The 21805-nt window shown below is 43.3% G+C and overlaps 1 protein-coding gene across 1 annotated transcript in view; it reads left to right on the forward strand.

The window, feature by feature from the left end:
• Nucleotides 1-21805, forward strand: part of LOC116579026 (basic proline-rich protein-like) — an 822180-nt gene that overhangs the window by 757514 nt on the left and 42861 nt on the right. The window contains exon 8 of the mRNA XM_032323799.1: nt 20644-21003. The gene's annotated coding sequence lies outside the window, so the exon portion shown is untranslated. The remainder of the gene's footprint in view (nt 1-20643; nt 21004-21805) is intronic.

Genomic DNA, 21805 nt, shown 5'->3' on the forward strand with positions numbered 1-21805 from the left:
CTTTTCTTCAGTTGCCTCTCCCTTGTTATAAATTTTAACTCCACCCAGTGGCATACCACAGTCAGCCTGGCTTCTCCTTCCCAGTCTTCCACACCACTGTTTGCTTGGCAGCAGTGTTTAGCTCACATTGCCACAAAAGGCAGAGGGAGAAGTCTTGCTTCCTGCTTTCCTCACTTCCTCTTTTCTTTCCCCCAGTCCTCTTGGTGCTTATTCTTGTCTGCTCATCTCTGCTCTGTACCCCATCTGGTGCCCTCCTATGAGCAAGATTCTAGGAAAAAGTGGGAAGGAATGTTCTGTATAGTCCTCAGTTGGGTACTACACATAGTGGCCAAGAGACTTAGCCAGAAGACTGGACCGTCAGGAAGCCCTAAGACAGAATATTAATGTAAAAAGTAGTTGTATGTGAAATTATACTTTAAAATACCTAGGAGATTATGAACTCGATATGGTTAACCATTCATGAATTTATTTCACAAGTATTTGTTGAATACCTACGATGTGCTAGGCACTGTGGAGGCCCTGGAGACATAAAAGATGATCACTGCCCTTGAGGAACTTATAGTTTGGGGGCAGTTGGGAAAAGATAGACACATGAAGAAATAATATCAATTGATGAGGTAGGTGCTATGTAAAAGGAGGTCACTAGAAGGCAGGAGGCCACTGTACCTAGCCTTGGTGATTGAGGAAGGCTTTTTCAAGGAGATGACATCTGATAAGGTCTAGTTCAGTGCTGTCCAGTAGAAATATACTATGAATCACGTATGTAATTTTAAGTTTTCCAGTAGCCACATTAGAAAAGTAAAAATAAGAAGCATCTGGCTGGCTCAGTTGGTTAAGCATTTGACTCTTGGTCTCAGCTCAGGTCTTGATCTCAGGGTCGTTGTTTAAGACCTACTTTGGGGCTCCCATTGGGGAATGGAGCGTACTTTAAAAAAAGTAAACTATAAAACAAACAAAGCAATCTTTTTTTTAAAGATTTTATTTATTTATTTGAGAGAGTGAGAGAGAGAGATCACAAGCAGGGAGCCCCATGTGGGACTCGATCCCAGGACGCTGGGATCATGACCTGAGCCAAAGCAGATGCTTAAGAGACTGAGCCACCCAGGCAGCCGGGAGAAAACAATCTTAATAACATATTTCATTCAATCCAAAATATCCAAGGTATCACCATTGTACTACCCAATCAACATAAAAATTATGAATGAGATACTTTATATTCTTTTTATTGTACTAAGTCTTTGAAATCAAGTGTATATTTTATACTTACAGCAACCTCAATTTGGACACCAGCTTTTTAGCAAAATAAATTGCTAAAAATGCAGTCCAATCAAAGCAACAAGTTGTTTATTTTTATTTATTTTTTAAATATTTTATTTATTTATTACAGAAAGAGAGCACAAGCAGGGGGAACAGCAGGCAGAGGGAGAGGGGAAAGCTGGCTCCCCTCTGAGTCGAGAACGTGACTCGGGGCTCGATCCAGGACCCTGGGGTCATGACCTGAGCTGAAGGCAGAGGCTTAACTGACTGAACCACCAAGATACCCCCTAAAGTTGTGATTAATAGAAACATATTTTATATTGCTCCAATTTAAAATGTTTTAATTTAAGTAGAGTAAAATGTGTGACTAGTGGCTACCATATTGGAGAGCACAGGTCTAAAAGGATAAATAGATGTGAAGCAAAAAAAGTAGAGAAGATAGGACATTCTTGGCAGGATAAAAAATAGTGTGGCAAAGGCACGTAAGTTATTTAGTATGAAATATGGAACTCTGCAGTTTGAAATTATTGTGACACAGGCGCCTGGGTGGCTCAGTGGGTTAATCCTCTGCCTTCGGCTCAGGTCATGATCTCAGGGTCCTGGGATCAAGCCCCACATCGGGCTCTCTGCTGGGCAGGGGGCCTGCTTCCTCATCTCTGCCTCCTCTCTGCCTCCTCTCTGCCTGTGTCTCTGCCTACTTGTGATCTCTGTCTGTCAAATAAATAAATAAAATCTTTAAAAAAAAAAAAAAGAAAGAAATTACTGTGACACAAAGGATAAGACTAGTGATGGGAAGTGAGCCAAAGGTGAATGGATAGGCAAGAGACAGTCATAATGAGCCCTGAGTGCTCCAAATGAATTATATATTTCATAAATATATATTTGATATGTGGGAAAGTGAGCACAGCAAGAAGTCTCAGGTATATACCCCAGCTGGGGCCACTAAAACCTAATGTGAAAGAATCCACACTTCTGGTGGCCTAAGACAAAGGCTCAGCGAGTCTACCTCTGAGATGACAATGCTTTGCAAAACAAAGTATAGAGTAGATGAAATGTATATTCTCTATAAGTAACAGAAATCAACTTAAATGGATTTCAATAAGGGGGTTGACTGGCTTATAGGAGACAGTCCAGGAGTAAGGCAGACCATGTGGCTGGTTGGCTCAAGTGCTTAAGAGTGTAATGAAGGGCCCACCACCCTTCTTCTTCTCTACCCTGTCATTCACACAGCTGACCTCATCCTAAGCCCTGCTCCCCTTGGAGCCCTAAGATGACTGCCAGCAGAGTTTGGAGCCCCATGTTTCCTCATTCACATTCAGTGGTAGGAATCCAAGTAAGTTTCCTGAAATGTACCTGATGAGACCATCCCAGGACACAATGACCATACATGGAGGAATAAGTAGAATCAGGAACAAAAAAGGTACTGACTTTCTCAAGTCATTCATACCTCACAGCTACAACAGCCCACAAAGTCCATGGGCTGCATGAAGCTGTAGTTGCCTGAAAGAAAATCTGGATGCTATTAATATGAGAGAAGGATAAATGAGTGGTGAGTAGCAATAAATGTCAACTACAGTCCACCCCTTTGACCACTCAATGTCTGTGCATGCCCATCTGCCACAGAGATACTTTCACAAGTGCCCACACCCACATAAACATTCATTCACCTCAAACAGAAAGGACTCCAAGGTTTGTATAAGTACCTCTTGTGAATCCCTCTTCTTGAAATCCAGACATAATTCCTTGTGGTTCAGTGACCTTTGGCTAATGGTAAGTTATTTACACAGTAGATAAAAAACCAGAATGTATATAATAAAATCTCTGGGGAAATGGGGAAAAGAGCTTATTATATCCTGTAGAACATACGTAATGAAGACTCCTGGCAACAGGAAAAATTCTTGGCATCCAGTATAGACCAAGGAAGATCATCTTTGTCCATTTATCCTTCATGAGCATATCTGAGAAATGCTCTGGGAAGATGTGCTCTCTGAGAATTCTGTTGCTTTAGCCATTCACAGACATTTGGTGCAAGTTTGGGTGTTGGAGATTGTCCTAAAGTTTATCCTAAGATTTGAGCAACTGAAAATAACTGTCACCATTTCATGCAGTTTGTGTGGCAACACAGCTTATGGAAAGTTAAGGGTCTTTTATCTTTTGCTTCTAGTCAACTCCATTGACCAGTATCCGTAGCCAGAGGTTTAGTTTGGTCATGTGTTTCAAACCTGGAAATACGTATTTTCCAACCAGAAACATCTATGCTTTATTTGTCTGCCTAGACTAACTTCCAAACTCTTTGGCCATGAATCATGTTAAGAAATTCATTTTACTTCATGACCTAGTATATAATTATGCATGTGTGTATATTAATATATATTATGTATAATAAGATCAGAAGTTTCATACAACAGTGTTTACCCTCACTGCATGAGATGCATGCTGATATTTCCTATTTCATTCCATTAAAAGAAAAAGATAAAGAAAAGAGAAAAGAAAAGCTGGTCACAATGCACTAAATTGATTTTACAACAAACTAATGGGTCACACTTGGAGTTTGAAAACATTACCCTTAGTTGAGGCCCATTTTAATAGGCCTCCCCATTCTGCTTTAAAGGGTTACTGGAGGGGAGGTGGGTGGGGAGATGGGGTAACTGGGTGATGGGCATTGAGGAGGGCACTTGATATAATGAGTACTGAGTGTTATATACAACTGATGAATCACTAAATCTACCTCTGAAATTAATAACACACTATATGTTAATTAATTGATTTTAAATCTTAAAAAAATAGCCTCAGATAGAGAGATTCTTATGATTTCTTCTAGCCTTCAGACTGCTCCCAGATACAACTTCACAAAGCATGTGAGTCTCCCCTTTCTTAGAGAATGTTTAATGGATATGCTGGGACAGCCTTGGATGGGGTGGGTCAGGATTTTGCTGTGTCCCAGTCTCACCTTCTGAGAATCCTCTGGTCTCCCTTCATCTGTGTATATTAACCTTGGTTTGAGATAGAAAATGTGGCTTTGCCAACCCCATGGGCCCCAGGGTAAAGACTTTCAGCCGTATTGAACTACATGCCATAGGCAGAGAGGACTTCTCTTAGCAAAGCCATTTTCCCCTCACTTTCTCCTGGAAAACAAGCCACCTTCAGCCTGTCTCTTAGAGTACTGTATTGAAGGCTGCCAGAAGTAACCAACCCACTACAACATCCTGAATTTTTTCTACCAAATTAAGCTTTAATATGTAGTCGACCTGGTCCCTAGCTACAAAAAGCAACGTTTTCACCTACTACTTAATGAAGACCTCCAACTTTCCAGCCTGGGGTCTGGCACCCTCATAGTCCTCTCCTGGCCTCCTTCAGTTGCAATTCCCTAATTTGAGGGGTATTTATTACAACAGTTTCTGGTCCAAACTCTCATTATGTCTCCTTGAAAATTAGTTCTTCCAAGCTCTCCTTGTCCTAAGGAAAAGGCCATAAAGTGAGTAACCTTCAGCAAATACCCGTTAATGTGTTAGAATTTTTATAAGAGCCCCTTCCCACCACTTCTGGGGTGTCAGGACTTCTGCAGAGAAACTCTTGAAGGTAGAAACAGTCCTTAGCATCCCAAGAGCTGAATCTAATTGTGGAACCGTAGGCATAGGACAGAAAGCAGGATGATGGAGTGGGGAGAGTGAGACCTTTGGAACCAGGCAACTGGGATTTGAACATTGGCTTCACCACGAGCTGTGTGAATCTGAACCAGTTACCTCTCTAAGACTTGGTCTCCTTGGCTGTGAAATTGTGAACAGTAATACCTCCTATAATTATGAAGGCTGAATTGGAGATATAAAGCACATAGCTCTATGCCAGCCATAGAGTAGGTGCCAAGAAACGTTGGCATCCCATTCTAGAAGCAAATGTGGTGGGAGATGCTGAAGGAAGCGAAGTATGGATAATGGGGTTCTAGGAGCCTATATTGTTGGGGCCAGGATTACCCTTGGATCCCTAGAATCAGATTCCATGGTCCCCCTGAAGGCACCAACTTAACAGTGTCTGCTGACACTTGGAGATGAGACAGTCAGGGTTAAAGTTTCCTTTAATGGTCAGTTGGTCCTGACCGTCCAGGTGTCGGAAGAGCCATTCTCAGATTTGGTGGCCAGCAAAGAGATATGGAGAGAGGGACTGAAGACAGGTCCTCCTGTGACTTAAAACATCCCTGTAATAGTTATAGCTGAGGCCTAGGATCCCAGGGTAGAAAGAGAGCCCACCTGTTTCCTATAAGCTGCCCCTGTGATGAAAGGCCAACCATCCACCTCATGAAGTGGCGAAGCCTAGATCCTTGCAGGAAATCATCCAATGAGTCTGTCCAATGTTTTGTAACAATTTAAGGGAGGATTGATAAAGAATAGTAAAAATACTACTTTAGTTAATAAAATTCCAACTTACCTTCAACCATCATGTTTTGTCACCAAATAAGCCACAGAAAATAAGTAACATATGCAAAATCCATACCCCCTAAAGTTTCTGAAAACAGGCCCAGTCATGAGGATGACCACTTAATGTAAATTTTTTACCCTGCAAATATAGAACTTGACACCATCCTACCCCGTCTTGCAGGACTCAAGACTTCCCGTATGTGTTTTATTCCACTTCCTGTTATCTCTTCTAGAGCATTCCTTCCTATGCATTTGTGGCACTTACCTCCTTGCCCAGTCCCAGTAGTTCCCCTAGTGGGTGCATGGGATAGCCTCTGGGAGTTCTGACTGAACCTAATTACATGAAAACAACACTTGGGATGATGCCTGGCTCTCCAGGCTGTCACGTGGACTTGGGCGTGGATGGATATGGACCATGCATATCATGGCCTGCCGGCATACGTTTTTGTACTTCCAAAGCTGTTTTGCTAACCTTCAACCAGAACTTGTTCTTGATTTCCCAGCCAGGTTTACTGACCTTCAGGATAAGGTAAAGGGTCTTATGTTATTAGTTTCTAGGAATCCAAAATGCCACCTTCTTCCCTTGCCGGCCCGTCTTTCTGCCAGCCCTGTCCCTTCCTCTCCTTGTTTCTTATCCTGTCCCTTTCTCCTCCTACCTGTCTTCTCCCTCCCATTGTCCTCCTTCTTTTGGCCCTTCTCTTTCCCTAGCGCTCTCTCCTTTTCTCCTTTCTCACTCTTCTGCCCCCTCTTTTAGTTCTCCCTTCTTAACTTCTCTCTCGTCCCCCTGCCCTCTCTCCCATGACCATTTTAACTGGTTCCCTGCGGCACTGTTCAGTTGACTAGGTTGCTCTGAATGTGTGCCCAGAGATGTTCAGGCAGAGGGGGAACTTTGAAAATCCATAAGACAGTAATGTCTGAGGTGCAAGGCTTCTGTCGTGCCTGGTCCTGAAGCATATGCAAAGTCCCCACAGCATAGAGGAGAGAATGGACATGCCCAAATCCAAAGGGGCTACAGACCTCCTTCCGTCATCAGCCAGGTACCCAGGTGGGCAGCGGGGGACCCTCCACTAGCTCCCCTTGATACAGAAGGGAAGTGTGGTATCCAGCATGCTTTTCTCCTCTCCGGCTTTCACCAACCTCTCCCTTCCCACCCCATGAGGAAAAGTGTCTGTTTAAATAGAAAGTCCTTCCTTTGTGGCTTTGTTGTCATCCTTTTAATTTATGAGACCAAGATTCCCCATAGCTTATTATATCCCAGGTCCCTCCTCGTTCCTTCTGTCCACTCTCCTGTCTTCTCATTTTTATGGACTCCTCTGTGGCCTCCTGCTGCTCTTTCTCTGGTTACCTTTTCTCCTTTGCGGATGCTGTTCCTCATCTCCCATGCTGTGGGGTACCATGAGCAGATAGGAGTAAAGAAAAATGGGCAACTCTGGAGAAACGTTTGTCAAACGTATCCAGGGCATTGTCCAAAGTTTTCTCTAGAGCAACTGTAAAAATGGAGGGAAAGGACAGTGAGACACCCAGACCCATGAGTCTAAAATTCTACAACCTCAGACTCACTCTTCAACCTCTCTTAAGTAATTCTGAAGTGGGGAGAGTTGGTGGGCATTGAACTGGGTCTAAATCCAGGCTCTATCACCTGCCTCTCTGTGTGTGTGAGATCTTGTGCAAATGTGTTAAACCCTCTGGGTCTTGGTTTTTCCATCTGTAAAATGGAGGGACAGTAATACTTCTTGGAGTTTCTAGCACAGAATGAAACAGCACATATGACAAGTGTCTGGAATGTGTTAAGCACACAGTGAATATTAATTTCCTTCTTTCCTCCCTGAGAATATTGAATCTGTAGGAACTTAGGATAAATAATAAAGCTTAGCAGTTGAAGCTGGTAAGAGCACAGCATTTCATGTATTGGTTGGTACTGTTTCCTGTGGATAGCAAGAGCCTACAGGTCAATTTTTATTCTGGGTATGCTATAGTAACTGCATTAGATTCTTTACTGTTTAAATAGAGACTGTTTTCCTTTAGTCGGCATGATGGTTAGACCTCCCATAGTGTGCTTATTTATTTATTTTTAATTTCACTAGCAATGTGTGAAAGCATTCTCATGGGGAAAAAAGCAAATCAAACAAGGTAAGATAAAACGAAAATGTCCTCTGGCCACCTCCAGAAATCTTAACCCTGTCCCAGAGGTGACAATGGCTTGATGTGTGTCCATTCAGACCAAAAGGATAAACTTTCATTCATATGCATATGTGTACATTTAGAAATGTCTAGATTTATTTTGGGATTTTTAAACATAAAATGTATCCTTGCTGTTATTATTTTGCAACTTGGCTCTTTGCTTCTTTATTAGGTGAAATGCTCTGGAGATCTTTTCTTGTCATTGTGTAGAGCCCACCTCATTTTTTCTACCTGCTGCAGTGTATTCCAAAATCCTCCGACTAGAATATAAATTTAAAGAAAGAGGTGTCTTTTTCAACTCTTTATTCCTTAAACCTTTAACTGTACCTGTCACATAATAGGTGTTTTACCACTATGCTAACAATTACAAATATTTCTTAAATGATTAAGTGAATTAATATGGATGTACCAAATGCATTTTTTTTTCCCTCAGAGGTGGTCCCTTGACCTACCTGCATCAGAATCACCTAGAATGTTTTTTTTTCCTTCCAATAATTTACTTAAATTTCAGTTAGTTACCATATGTATTATTAGTTTCAGTAGTAGAATTTAGTGATTCATCACTTACATACAGCACCTGCTGCTCATCACAGATGCCCTCCTTAATGCCCATCACCCATTGAGGCCATCCCCCAATGCTCCTCCCCTTCAGCAACCTTCAGTTTGTCCTCTATACTTAAGGTTTCTTATGGTTTCTCTCCCCCTCTATTTTTGTATTACTTTATTTTTCCTTCCCTTCTCCTATGTTCGGGTGTTTTGTTTCTTAAATTCCACATATGAGTGAAATGGTGCAGTGTTCTTTCTCTGACTTATTTTGTTTAACACAACATACTCTAGTTCCATCCATGTCATTGCAAATGGCAAGATTTCATTCCTTCTGATGGCTGAGTAATATTCCATTATGTATTTATACTACATCTTCCTTATCCATTCATCAGTCAGTGGACATTTGGGCTCTTTCCATAATTTGCTTGATAGTGCTGCTACAAACAGTGCCGTGCGTTGCCCCTTCAGATCAGCACATGCATTTTTAACCATTCCCCTACTGATGGACTTTCCTTTTTTTTCTCCTATTACAAACAACACTACAGTGAACATTCTTATACCTGCCTTTCTGTGTGCATATTCATGGTTTACTCTACCATAGGCCCTAAAACTTGGAATTGCTGGATCAAAGAAGACTTCTTTTTATAAATATTGATCAACACTTGTCAAAATATCTTCCGAAGACTGTGGTACCAGTTTATAAACCTACTAATAATGCCTTTTCTTAGGTGTCTTCTTGACATGTTTCCAAAGTAATCATACGTAGTCCTTTTCTGTTTTGATTCCAGAAAAGGTAGAAAAATGATGCCAGTTAGAAAGAAATAAGGGGGTACCTAGAAATGTATTCATTCATTCATTCATTCATTTTTTCCCTAACCATTGATTCCATTCTAGGCCCTATTCTAATACTAGGCACATAAAGATAAATGAGACCTGCTCCATACTCTGGAGGATACCATAGTCTGGACTTAATGCTTACTCAATTCTTAAAATGCAATGGCATAAAGAGACATGACAACTAAAATTCGAGGTCTAATCCTATATTTGATCCTGGATCAAGAAAAACAATAGCCATGAAGAAAAATATTGAGACATTTGGTTAAGTTCAAATTTAATCAGTGGGTTAGACAATATCATATTGATGTTAAATTTCTCAATTTATATGACCATACTGTGGTTATATAAGAAAATATTCTTGGGCACCTGGGTGGATCAGTCATTAAGCATCTGCCTTTGGCTCAAGTCATGATCCCAGGATCCTTGGATCCAGCCCTGCATCAGGCTCCCTGCTCCACGGGGAGCCTGCTTCTCCCTCTCCCACTCCCTCTGCTTGTGTTCTCTCTCTCACTGTGTCTCTCTCTGTCAAATAAATAAATAAAATCTTAAAAGAAAAAAAAAAAGGAAAATATTTTAGGGCACCTGAGTGGCTCAGTCCATTAAGCAGCTGTCTTCAGTTCAGGTCCTGATCCCAGAGTCCTGGGATAGAGTCCTGCATCAGGCTCCCTTCTCGGTGGGCAGTCTGCTTCTCCCTCTACCCCACCCCCAGCTCGTACTCTTTCTCTCTCTCAAATAAGTAAATAAAATCTTTTAAAAATTCTATTTAAGAAAAAATTCTTTTTCTTAGGAAGTACACATTGAAGTGTCTGAGGGTATTTTTCCAGTTAACTCTTAAATGGCTCAAAAAATATGAATTTATATAATACAGAGCTTTCCACTGGAACTTTCCACGATGATGGAAGTGTTCTATATGTGCTCGGACAGTATGGGAGCCAAGAGCTACATATGACCAGCAAGCACTTGAAATATGGCTATTGCAACTAAGGAACTGAATTATTAACTTTATTCAATTTAAGTTTAAATAACCACATGTGGCTAGTGGCTACCATATTAGACAGCAATGATATAGATGGAGAGGGGAAGTAAAAGATAAATGGGACAAAGTATAAAGAATTGAACCTTCATAAAGAGTATGTGGAAACTCTTTGGATTATTCTTATAATTTTTTTTAGGTTTGAACTAGATATTTTTAAATTACATAACAAATGCAATGTCATATCAGAGAAATTCAAATTAAAATATCACTGAGATATATTTTTTATGATTAAATTGTCATAAATAAATAAAATTATACTATCTGGAGGCCATGGAAAGGACACAGTCAGATATTACTATTGGGTATGCAACTAGGCACAAGTTTTTTTATGTATCCTAAAGAAGTCCTTGTGCAAGTACATGAGAAAATATGTAAAGATGTTCACTGCAGTTTTATTTGTAACACCAAGAAACTGGAGACAGTTGAAATGTTCAACTAAAAAAACAAATGTTCAACTAGATAATAGTTAAATGTCCTTTGATTCTATTCTGGATTACTATAAACAGTTCACCAGACTGAGGCAAATCTTTATGCACTGACATGGAAAGTTGCCCAAGGTAGATGGTTGGGTTAGGGTAAAACAAACAAACAAACAAACAAAAAACAATTTGCTGGACAAAATGCTTAGTACGATTGCATTTTTGTAATAAAAACACTAAACTGGGATGCCTGGGTGGGGAAGTCAGTTAAGGACCCTACTCTTGGTTTCAGCTTGGGTTATGATCTCAGGGTCATGGGGTCGAGCCCCACGTCAGGCTCCGAGCTCAGGGCAGAGTCTGCTTAGGATTCTCTCTGCCCCTCTGCCACATTTGCTCATGCTCTCTCTCTCTCTCTCTCTCAAATAAATAAATCTTTAAAAAGTAACCACTATCTGCATGCACATAAACACCTTCATTCACACACACATTTTTCACTCCTTCACATTTAAATGTACATAGGCAAGCGTTTGGAGAAATACACATGAAACAGTTCCCAGGCCATTCTCCAGAAGTTCCTCAAGTCCTATGGAAAGACCACCCAGACACCTCTCTCAAGTCCTCGGGCTGGCTGTGGAGGGTCCTCTCTGAGGCGCCTTGTGTTATAACAACAGAGGCGCCTCTGGCCAGCCAAAAATCTCAAGCTGGTCCGCATCAGCTTATTAGCAGCCTCTCAGCCTGCACCACCAAATCTCCGGGAAATGTCCCCTAACATGGCCTGCCCTTTCTAGGCCCGCACAAAGCCCCTCCCCACAGCCAGCAGGCCTGCAGGGCAGGCAGGGTCATTACTGAGTTCCAAAGAAGGGAGTGTTTATTATTGTTGTCGGTTTGATGCTGATCCCAAAAGGACCTAATCAACAGGTAATAAGACCTCACGGGAGCAATTAGAAACCTCAACTTTAACCCTCTTCTAACCACAGTAGAGAAAGCTAGATTCACTGCAGTACTGTGCCCCTACCTCTACGGGCCCGGTGGAGAGGAGAAGGAGTGGGGCTCGTGGAGACAGCCAGAGAGGTCCTGGTGGTTATGTTTAGAGATGAGTTGAGAAAGGAATGGGGTGGTGAGTGGTGAGCGGGGCATATCCAAAATTGAGTCTATCCAGTAATATACACCATCGTCACTATCATCATCATCATCCTTAATTGAAGAGCCGTGCTAGGTAGGTGGGGTACAGAAATAAATAAGCCACTCTCCTGCCCTCAAGATGCTCACAGACATGGGAATAAACACCTGCCATACAATGGTAGCCACACAACAGAATAGGTTTACTTGGGGTGCAGGGGTGGTACAGAGCGGGGAATTATCAACCTTATTGTGTGAGTCAGTGAAGACGCATGCTATCTTGCAGTAGGCAGATGCAAAAGCATTTGTTGGTTGGGCATAGAGGGCTCTCTTGTATCTCCCTGTGCCTTTGAAGCTGTTTTAGATGTTTTTCTTCCTTAAGACGGTTGGAAATAAACAAAACCAAATAGTAATTTTTAAAATCCATACTTACATAGTGTTGCAAGTGACTCACCTGCCATTGAGTTAGATGGAAAGTTAGTCCCATCCTTTAGCATGACTTCATAATGCCTGTTAAGAAAGCAACGTCATGACCCACTTCTCATCCCCCACATAGTGACCAAGTGCACTGTGGCATCATTATCACATGAGAGCACCCTTGGAACTGGACCGACTAACTGCACACAGGCATATCATCATCATTGCCGATGGATAAATGACAAATATTTTGATTACCTAAAGTTTCCAAAGAAAGACCTCTATGATGAATGATGGAGACAAGGAGGCGAAGCCACATCTTCAAAGGCCAAATTGGCCCCCAGTCTTTTTCAACTTGCACAGAATTACAAAAGCTTCTCTTGCTGTTGCACAAAAATTCCCATTTTCATAAAACTAGCTGCAAGTGTCACGTCAGCTTGGTTGACAGATTTGACCAGGCCCAAGAGCACAATAAAGATAACAAAATTGGACAGTGGCATGGCAGCTATCTCACTGCTCTGTCTTTTATAGCTTTTGAAGAGCATCATCATTGGAGAAGAAGTTTCTACATATGCTGCTTGTTTAATCCTCGGTGTTCATTCTGCTAAAACCAGAGTCCTGGAAACCAAAAACTGGCACCAGACTAAAACCAGCATACATTTAAAGTCTTCTCAGAGCTGGTAAAGAACTTCAACTTTATTAAATAAAAAGGAAATGTAAAATTACACAGATTCTTACTTTGTAAACATTCATCCAGCCACCTGGCACCTGGTAGAAGGTATGGAAATGAAGAACAAGACAAGATCTTTGCCCTTGGAGAGCTTGCCCTCTAATTGAAGGAAACAGAAATAAGCAGAACATGATGACAAAGGTCAGGAGGAACAGAAGCTCAGGGATCTAAGAGGCACATCTAACACAGATGTCAAGAGGCATCAGAATACCCCCAGGTAACTTGGAACTTAGGCCAAATTACCAAACCTCTTGTCTTTATTTTAGGTCTTTCTCAGTATCTGCCTGAACAATCCTGGTTTGGTTTAAAGATCCAGGAAAATGATCTATGTAAAATATCTCTATGAAGATGTCTACAAATAAAAAGGTTATTTTATTAAACCCAGAAAACATCCATCAAACTCTTAGGATTTTCTAGGCACTGTGACTGGGACAGAAAGAGGCATGAGACCTAATCCCCACCCTGAGGAGTTCATGGACTCACAGAGGAGTTCAGATACAAAAACAAATTAACTGTAATTCAATATGAAAAGTGCCATAATAGAGGGAGGTTCAAAGTACCGTGGAAACACAGATGAGGAAGTAATTAATTCTCGGCAATATCTGCAAATGGGTAGCCAAGGGGAGGACAGATGCTGCAGGTCGGGGGAGCTACTCCAGAAAGACCTAGAGGGAATGGGGGCATGCACGTCTTGTTGGAGGAAGAGAGAGAGAGTCTGGGTTGGGGTGATTGAGTGTGAGGGATATGGGGCAGTTCTTGGAGCTCCACGATGCTCTTGGACCAGGATTTTAAACCTCCTTCAATAGAACTGGAAGTCAGCGGAGGCCTTTACAGAGATTTAAATAGAGGGACACCAGGACCCAATGGCTACCATGTATTGAGCACCCGACATGTGCTAGGAACTACATTAAGCACTCACGTGTTTTTTTTTTCTTTCAACCTTTACAATAACCTATGAGTTAGGTGCTATTATTACTCCCCTTTTACAGCAGGTGAAACTGAGGCTAAGAGAGGTTAGGAACTTGCCCAAGATCCCCCAGTGGGTGACAAAGTGAGGTTCTAAGCTCAAGTCCAAGTGGTTGTTGTTCTCTTAATTTCCATCTTTGCAAATGCAGATATACTGAAAGAAGCAAATACCAAGGAAAGGAAGGCCGGCTATGATAATGATTGCAAAAGTGCTTTGGAAGGTTGAAAAATCTATACAAATATCGCTACACATCAGCAGGGGGCCTGTGATTGAGAAATTCACCTGTTCAATTCAACAAACAGTTTTCGAGGCACCAACATCATGGGAGGTCCTATGCTATAGAAAAGCAAAGATGACTTACAGGAAAGAAACTTGGTCCTGGGAGCTTCAAGTACAGTGGAAGAAATCAATAAGCATGCAGAGATACATCCCCAAAAAGTGGACAGAAAATAAATGTTGGGGGAAAGAGGGGACATGTACCCTGCATTTGAGAGGCATCTTGTGGCCAGTGTACACGAATGCCTCCCAATTCTTCATCTAGAGGAGCAGAAGTGATCGTGGGTAGAAACGGTACTGAGGAGGTAGCCCCAGATTCGTGAGGGGCACACTGGGAGGGGTGGGGAACAGGGAGAGGATGACTGTAGGGTTGAGTTTGGGCGCTTGTGGCCTGTGGAAGCAGTGGTGTCGTTAACAAAAATAAGGAAGTCAGGAAGAAGCCGATCTCAAAATGAAATTGAATTCAGAAGAAATGCTATACTTTCTGGCACTGAGCTGGATTTCCCTTAGAGCAGCATTCTCAACCAGGGGCAGTTTAGCATCTCCCCGCCATCACACTTTTGGGTGTCTCTGGAGACTCCTTTGGTTGTCACAACTCGGGGAGGGGGGGTACTACTAGCATCTACTGAGTAGGGATGAATGATGGTGCCCCAATGCACAGGAGAACCCCCACAGCAAAGTGGTATCTGGCCCAAAATGTCAGTAGTGCCAAGGTTGAGAAATTCATTGTTAGACCATCTCTCTAGAACTGTGGCTCCAGAATCCTATGAGAAAATGAAGAAATTAGGATAATTCAAAGGAAAGAAATGGATTGCTTTTCCAAGTACACCCTTCTAGTTGTAAAAATCAAAGGAAGAGGGGAGAGCGGAGAGCTTTGTAAAAGGTTCCAGAATGCTTGCCTCTAATGACTACATTTTAGGCCCCCAAAGAGCTAATATCACTTCATCTGGATTCCTTCTTTCTCCAGTCAACAAATGGCAGACGTCAACTTCAAACCAAACCCCAATCCTGTGCCTTCCCTCCACATACAAGCAGGAAAGGAGTAGCTTTACAGAATCCCAATCATGATAGCTCGGCAGTACTACAATATTTTATTAATATGGTAATCATCTTACCCATGCCAAAAGACAGTGTTCTCAATTTTACAAATAATTCTGAGGGGTCCAAACTGACCTTAGAAATTCTGCTTTGGTAGACCTTGGATGGGGCCCAGTAATGAGTGTATTTAACTAGTACCCCCAGAAACTCTGATAAGATGGGCCACGGCCACAATTGAGAAACCCTTGGTATAAGGGTGCAAATGGGGTGGGGGATGGAAGGGCATTTGCATCAGACTGGATAGGGCAAAAGCAAGCAGGACTCTGAGCTGATGGCGTACAGACCCGATGGGCTTCGAAGGGTACAGAAGGAATGATGAGAAGAGTCTGGAGCACAAGAGAAAGGACACGGTGGGCTCTTTTAATGGGTAAAGAGAAGGACACCAGAGAAGTGCTGGGAGTCCGTTGTTCTCCAATGTTTTGCCCTCAGAATCCTTTTTAAAGAAAATCCTGGGAATTCTAACCTAAAAACCTAAATAAATGAAGCCAAGAACAACAACCAAACTGGGAGTTGTTCCGGTTGAAGTGGGGTGAATGTGCTCTCTTGAGCTCTGCTGCTTCCTCGTATTCCTGAGACCTAAATTTTACCAAGGATTCACAAAGTTAATCAAACCCAGCCAACCCTATTTGGCCACACCAAAGAGGAAACAAGGCACACCCACCAGTCAACTCGTGAGGATCTACTGACCGGTGTTTATTTGTTCATTTGATAAATATTTTCCTGACTGCCTACAACGGGCCAGAGGCTGTTCCAGAATATGAGAAGTAATGTAGGGTCATCCCTTTGTTGTCCACCTTTTCATTCTTTCTCTGCTCATTAGCCCAACTCACAGAAATTAGGGAAACGAGAGGAAAAGAAACTAAATGAAACTCAGTCTGTTCGTCTCCTTGCTTCCAGTTTTAAGGAGCAGTTTTATGGTGGAGTTTTGGAAATGGTCAGCAGTCAAACCTAAGGCTTCTCTGTGAGTGCTCCTTATCTGAATTCCCCTTGCCCCTTTGCTCATGTGTAATGGACTCATGGCAATGGTGAGATGGTGAACATCCAAGTGGCATCTCATGTCCTGGAGACAGTGTTCCCAGGAAAGGGAATTCCCCCAACAGGGCCCCGGAGAATGAGAAGCAGAAGTTCCTCTGGGATAATAACAAGGCATGGCAGGTCCTAAGAGCAGACCAAGGGACCCAGATGGAGAGGAACATGTGACCTGTTCCTGCTCCCTCCCTCCCCCACCCCCGCTTCTGATTTTCCTCAGGACACACAAAGCTCACCTCTTAATATTTCCAAATAATGCTGTTTTAAGAACCTGGCTGCCTGGTGTGTGACAAAAATTTAAAAAAACCCGACAACAAAAATTACTATTCAAAGTAAAGTATTATTTTAGGGTGACATTATTTTTTAAATTCACATTTTTCATTTGTTATAACATGTAGCAGCTCTGTGAACACATAGATAAGAGGATACAATAGATATTTGACAGTGTAGTTCTCAGAATATTTGCATATCCAAGAGATTATTTTAGCAAGTATACTTAGACTGACCCTATTAACCATTCACAATATTTTGTCTTGAATCCAATTCACACTCTATAGACATGTCCAATTCACATTTCAGCTCTTATGCTGTTTTCCCTTTTAGACTTTATATTAGGAAATAAATCCATAACATCAAATTTCATGACAACATCTGCTCTGGCTGACATGATTGAAAGGAAATTTCACTCATGCCAGGTTATTCGGTTTCTTAATTTTTTCTTTATCATACCTGAGACGCAAGCCTGTTTTAGCAAGTCCAATATAGAGAACGGAAGCTCCTAGCATAGAATTCACAACCTGCACCAGCCTCAGAGATGCTGGAAAGTGACTGCAAGAAGTCCTCTGGGGCAGAAGTGTTGACAGGATGTCTAGAAAGTAATTCCCAGGCCTGAGTGGCTTTGTTCCTTGTACCCAGGCCAGCTCTGCCAAGCTAGCAAGTAGAGCACTCAATATAAAAGTAGATGTGTGTTTAAGTAAGGTGCAGTGACCTTTTATGAGAAAACAATGTAACAGTCAAGAAATACTAGTTTCTGTATTTTAGGGGCTCAGATTCTTGTATACTAATGTTCATAGCAACATACCCAGTGGCCAAAGGGTAGAAACAACCCAACTGTCCCTCAACAGTTGAGTGGTTAGACAAAATGTGGTATATCCATACAATGGAATGTTATTCAGCCCTAAAAAGGAAATGGAGTTCTGATACATGCCGCAACATAGATGAACCTTGGAAACATTATGTTAAGTAAAAGAAGCCAGCCACAAAACAACAGCCATTGTAGGTTCTACTTATGTGAAATATCCAGAACAGTGAAATCCATGAAGATAGAAAGTAGGTTAGACGTTTCCAGGAGATGGGATAGGAGGGAGTGGGGAGTTAAGCAGAATGGACACAGAGTTTTTGTTTGGAGCGATAAAAAATTTGGAAATAGTAGAGAGAATTTTCCTGTCTGTAAAAGTGATTGATGCCAATGAATTGTACACTGAAAAATTAAATAATGATAGCTATTAAAATAATTTTCAGACATACACACACACACACATATATATGTAGGTATATACGTAGATAGACAGGTGGATGATAGACACCTCCAGATAAATCCTAAAACCAGACAATCAATTTTAAAAAATGAAAGCTATAAATGGGAAATTAAATAAATGGAAGGTAGAAAAGACAGTAAGGAGCTATCTCAGAGCTATTCTATCCAAACTGTCCCAGAGTGAAATGCATCTATGATCTTCCTCTTGCCTGGGCTTCCCCTACGGATGTGGGTGTTTGTTTATGGCGCATACTTGTGGCTGCATTTCAAGACCTCACCTCCCACATCTGGGGTGATGGCACCTGTCTCCTCTGGCCGAGTTCCCCTCTGGTCCTGACATGAGATGGTCTCCAGAAGCAAGCTGCTTCAAGGAGGAGTCTGAACACCCCATCCCTCACTACCTGCCTTCTCCTGCCCTGTCTCCCCGCCCCCATCAGACCATCATCCCTACCACGTAGGAGGAAATGTTTGTTTTCACTGGTTGAAGAAACACCAAGGGAAACCCGTAAGAGAGTCTGTGGAATGTGGGGAGGTCTCTTAAGCTCGCAGACAGGCCGTGAGAGACCTGCCCACCTCTCAGCCTCCAGCTCTTGAACTTGCTGTCATGAGAAGAAAATGCTACTTTCCGGAACCGTTATGGGAGCCCAGACCCAGCGCCAGCAGCAGGAGCCAGCAGGCGAGCAGGCAAGAGCAAAGTCTGGAAAAACCCCCCCCCCCCCCCCGGGGCATAGAATCACATTCTCCAACCAGGTGCTGGGAATAAGGCTTGTGGCTTCCAACCTTCTTGGCCCGAGGCCAGAGTTTCCAGGCCTTCCTCCACCCTTGGGCTCCTTCCCATCATCTTCCCCACCAGAAGCTTGTTAACTGTTTTCCTGTGCTTTTATTCAGATTTCAAGGCACCCTCTGTGTGTTAAACTTCAAAGAAAGTTTGCTCCTGTAAGTGCAATGCCTGAGCGAGGGGAAGCACCAAACAGCTCAGTTGAAAATGGTTTGGTTAAAATGAATGGTGTTGGGACTCAGCACCCCCCCACCCCCACCCCCACCCCTGAGCCTTGCTTTCAAATGAAATTGCATTTGTGTCTGGATTAAGTTGCCCGGTATCAATCCTGAAATTTTTAAAGATGAAAAGCAGAACAGCCACACAATATTTAACATGTGAAATGATTACAAAATGGCACCAGGCCAATGTTTATGAATCATTGAATATGATCATAAAATCATAAAAAATAATCACCAAAAGGTAAATAAATTACCCAGCTTACTGCTTATTTTCACATAGGGTCTGACACAAAAGCTGCGGCCATGAATGATTTATACCTGTTTTAACAATAATACTCATTTTACTGAAAGATGGTCAGCACTTGGGCTGCTGTGGGCAACATGCCAGTTGTCGAAAGGTTAATGTTTCAGCAGCAATACATTAAATTATGAATAATACCGGTCCCAAAATGGAAGGTTATTAGCTCAGTATGCTTAATTAGCTCAGCTAGAACTTTGCCATCAAGTAGCAGTACCCATTACTGCAGCTGGAGCAATGATGAGGGATGGCAGGGCTGGGATTCTAGTGCCAGAAGAGGGGGCAGGTGGAGAGGTAGGAGGGGTGAGAGGTGTGTCCTTTATTCTCACTTCATTCAGTCTGACACTATGAGAAGCATCTCAGCAGCTGGTTTTCAGGATTTTGAACTCTCCCATAGTTTCTCGGTGAAGACATCCCTGAATGAAAAAAAAAAAAGAAAAGAAAGAAAGAGCAGGAATTATTTGGGCAAGTCATGGTCCTTGGGGTCACAGGACCCCCCCCCCCAACCCAACCATGATCTGCATCCACATCTGCTTTGTGCTTCTTAGCAGGGGACCTACGTGTAATATAAGGTACCATCCTCAGGCTGGGCCGGTCCATCTGCAGCACTCCGTCTAGCAGAGATATTTATTAAACAGCTACGTACCAGGCTGGTATGAAGTGGTTAACAAGACGAGATCTAAGGGATCTCAGGGAAGAGACAGCCCTTAGACCACCCACAATGCAATCGGTTTCGGCCCCGTGATTGACATGAAGGGAAGGTCGAGAACACCAGCACAGGGACCAGAGTTAGGGGAGAGGTTCTTGAAGAAGGTTTCCTGAAAGCAGTGCCATTTGCTCTGGTCTCTAAAGGGTGAGTAAGAATTAGGGAGGTGAATCTCCAGGAAAAACTTCCAGGCAGGGGATATTCTGAACCGTGCATGAGTATCCAGAAAGAAAGATGCTAGAAAAGGTTGCAGGCATTGCTGAAAAGGAGTGTCCGAAGGACAATGCTACTGAGTGTCCAGCCTGCATGGGTGCCTGAGTGTCCACACCTGGCCCCACTACCTGCCCCACCTCCAAACCCTGCGCAGCCCTTGACTTGCCAGGTGTTCTGGTTTGAAACTCAAGAGTTGAGAGCCAGGAGCAGGCCTGGGACTCACCCACAACGCCATGCCGGCTACACCCCAGCTGTCTGCACCCCAGCCGGGCTCGACTTCGTACTATTAGTAGCTTGTTTTTCTAAGCCCTAAAATTCATTTTCTTTTCCCGCCTTGCTTCCAGAAAAATAAATAAAAGTGAACACATCACTCATTTAAGACGAGGAATGGAATCCAGGGTGCGTTTTTCTTTCTATTTTTGTGATTAGTTAGAATTTTCCTGGGAAAGCGGCCAGGAGGGCATTATGGTGAGATAATGTCCTGTATTTAATCAGTGTGGCCATGGCGGACTGCGTTCCATGGGGAGAGGCCGAGTTAACGCATCCTCCTCTGTCCCATCTTTCAGGATGCGTGGGTCCAGCCCGAGATGGAGACGAGACTGACAGGTGGCAGGGCTCCAGGCTCGCGTGACGGCCCCCGGGTGCACAGGATGCGGCCGTGACTCATCGTCTTCACACAGGCCCCGTCGGCTCGGATAGCCCTGAAACCCCCAAAGGAGCTAAGGGAAAAGGGCCCCACACCTGACCAAAGTGATCAACCTTGTCCACCGTGAACGCTTCTGGAGTCGTCCCCTGCGGCTTTCAGGCATCCGTTGGCCCAGCCACGCTTTTTGGCTTCCAGACGTGCATCTTTTCCCTTGACATCCCTAACACAGTGGGTGCAAGGGAAGCACAAGGCTGCTGAGCGCACCTGAAGTCGGCGACAGGTAGGGCCGGATCAGCTTTTTAACTCTGCATGTGTGCCGACGCCCGGGGGGAGCCCCCAGAACCTCTGCTGGAGGCCACGGCCGGTGGTTTGCTGTTTTCGGAGTCGGTCTTGTTTTCCTAGATGGTTGAGCCATCATGGAAGAATGGAAGCGTCCCTGGCGGTGGTAGAATAGAAAAGGGGATCTCTGAGAGATGTCTTAGATGTCTGAAAGGAAGGAAGAAAATGGGGACCCAGGAATAAAGGAGAACAGATTTAACCTCAAGGAAGGGAGCACAGAGACTAGGTAAATGGATGCAGACTGACCTTTCTCTGCAATTAAGCACTGGTGGCCGGGAAAACGGGAGCGTGTGGGGTGCACAGAGCCTTTCACATTTACTGTTGTCCCTGTTAAGTGTGGGGTCTGCGGGAGCCGTCTGTTCAGGTAAGGGCAGTGGAGAGAACAGGATGCCCCAAGCAACCCATAAATAGCAGGGTGAAGACAAAGTGTTTATTACTTAGCCTCATGAAACCCATATAAGTGCTCTCCCAGGGTGCGAGAGAGCAAGAGCATGTGTGAGCGGGCCCGTGTGTGTCCCGGGAGTGGGAGTCCCAGAGCCGGTGTTCGCGCTTGGCTTGATTCTATGAAGGCGTCTATTTGATGGAACGTACTGGAACAGTTCATAGCCAGCCCAGCAAACCTTGTGTGGAGACAGAGCTTTCTTTTTCTCTTCCCTTTTCCTGTTTGCAGTGAGAATGAGGCCTTTCTCTTTTCGGCCCTTTGCTCTCCCCAAAGTTGTCTCACGAGGTCATTGCCAGCTGAC

The sequence above is a fragment of the Mustela erminea genome, chromosome 19 (genome assembly GCF_009829155.1).
Source record: "Mustela erminea isolate mMusErm1 chromosome 19, mMusErm1.Pri, whole genome shotgun sequence".
NCBI classification, from domain to species: domain Eukaryota; kingdom Metazoa; phylum Chordata; class Mammalia; order Carnivora; family Mustelidae; genus Mustela; species Mustela erminea.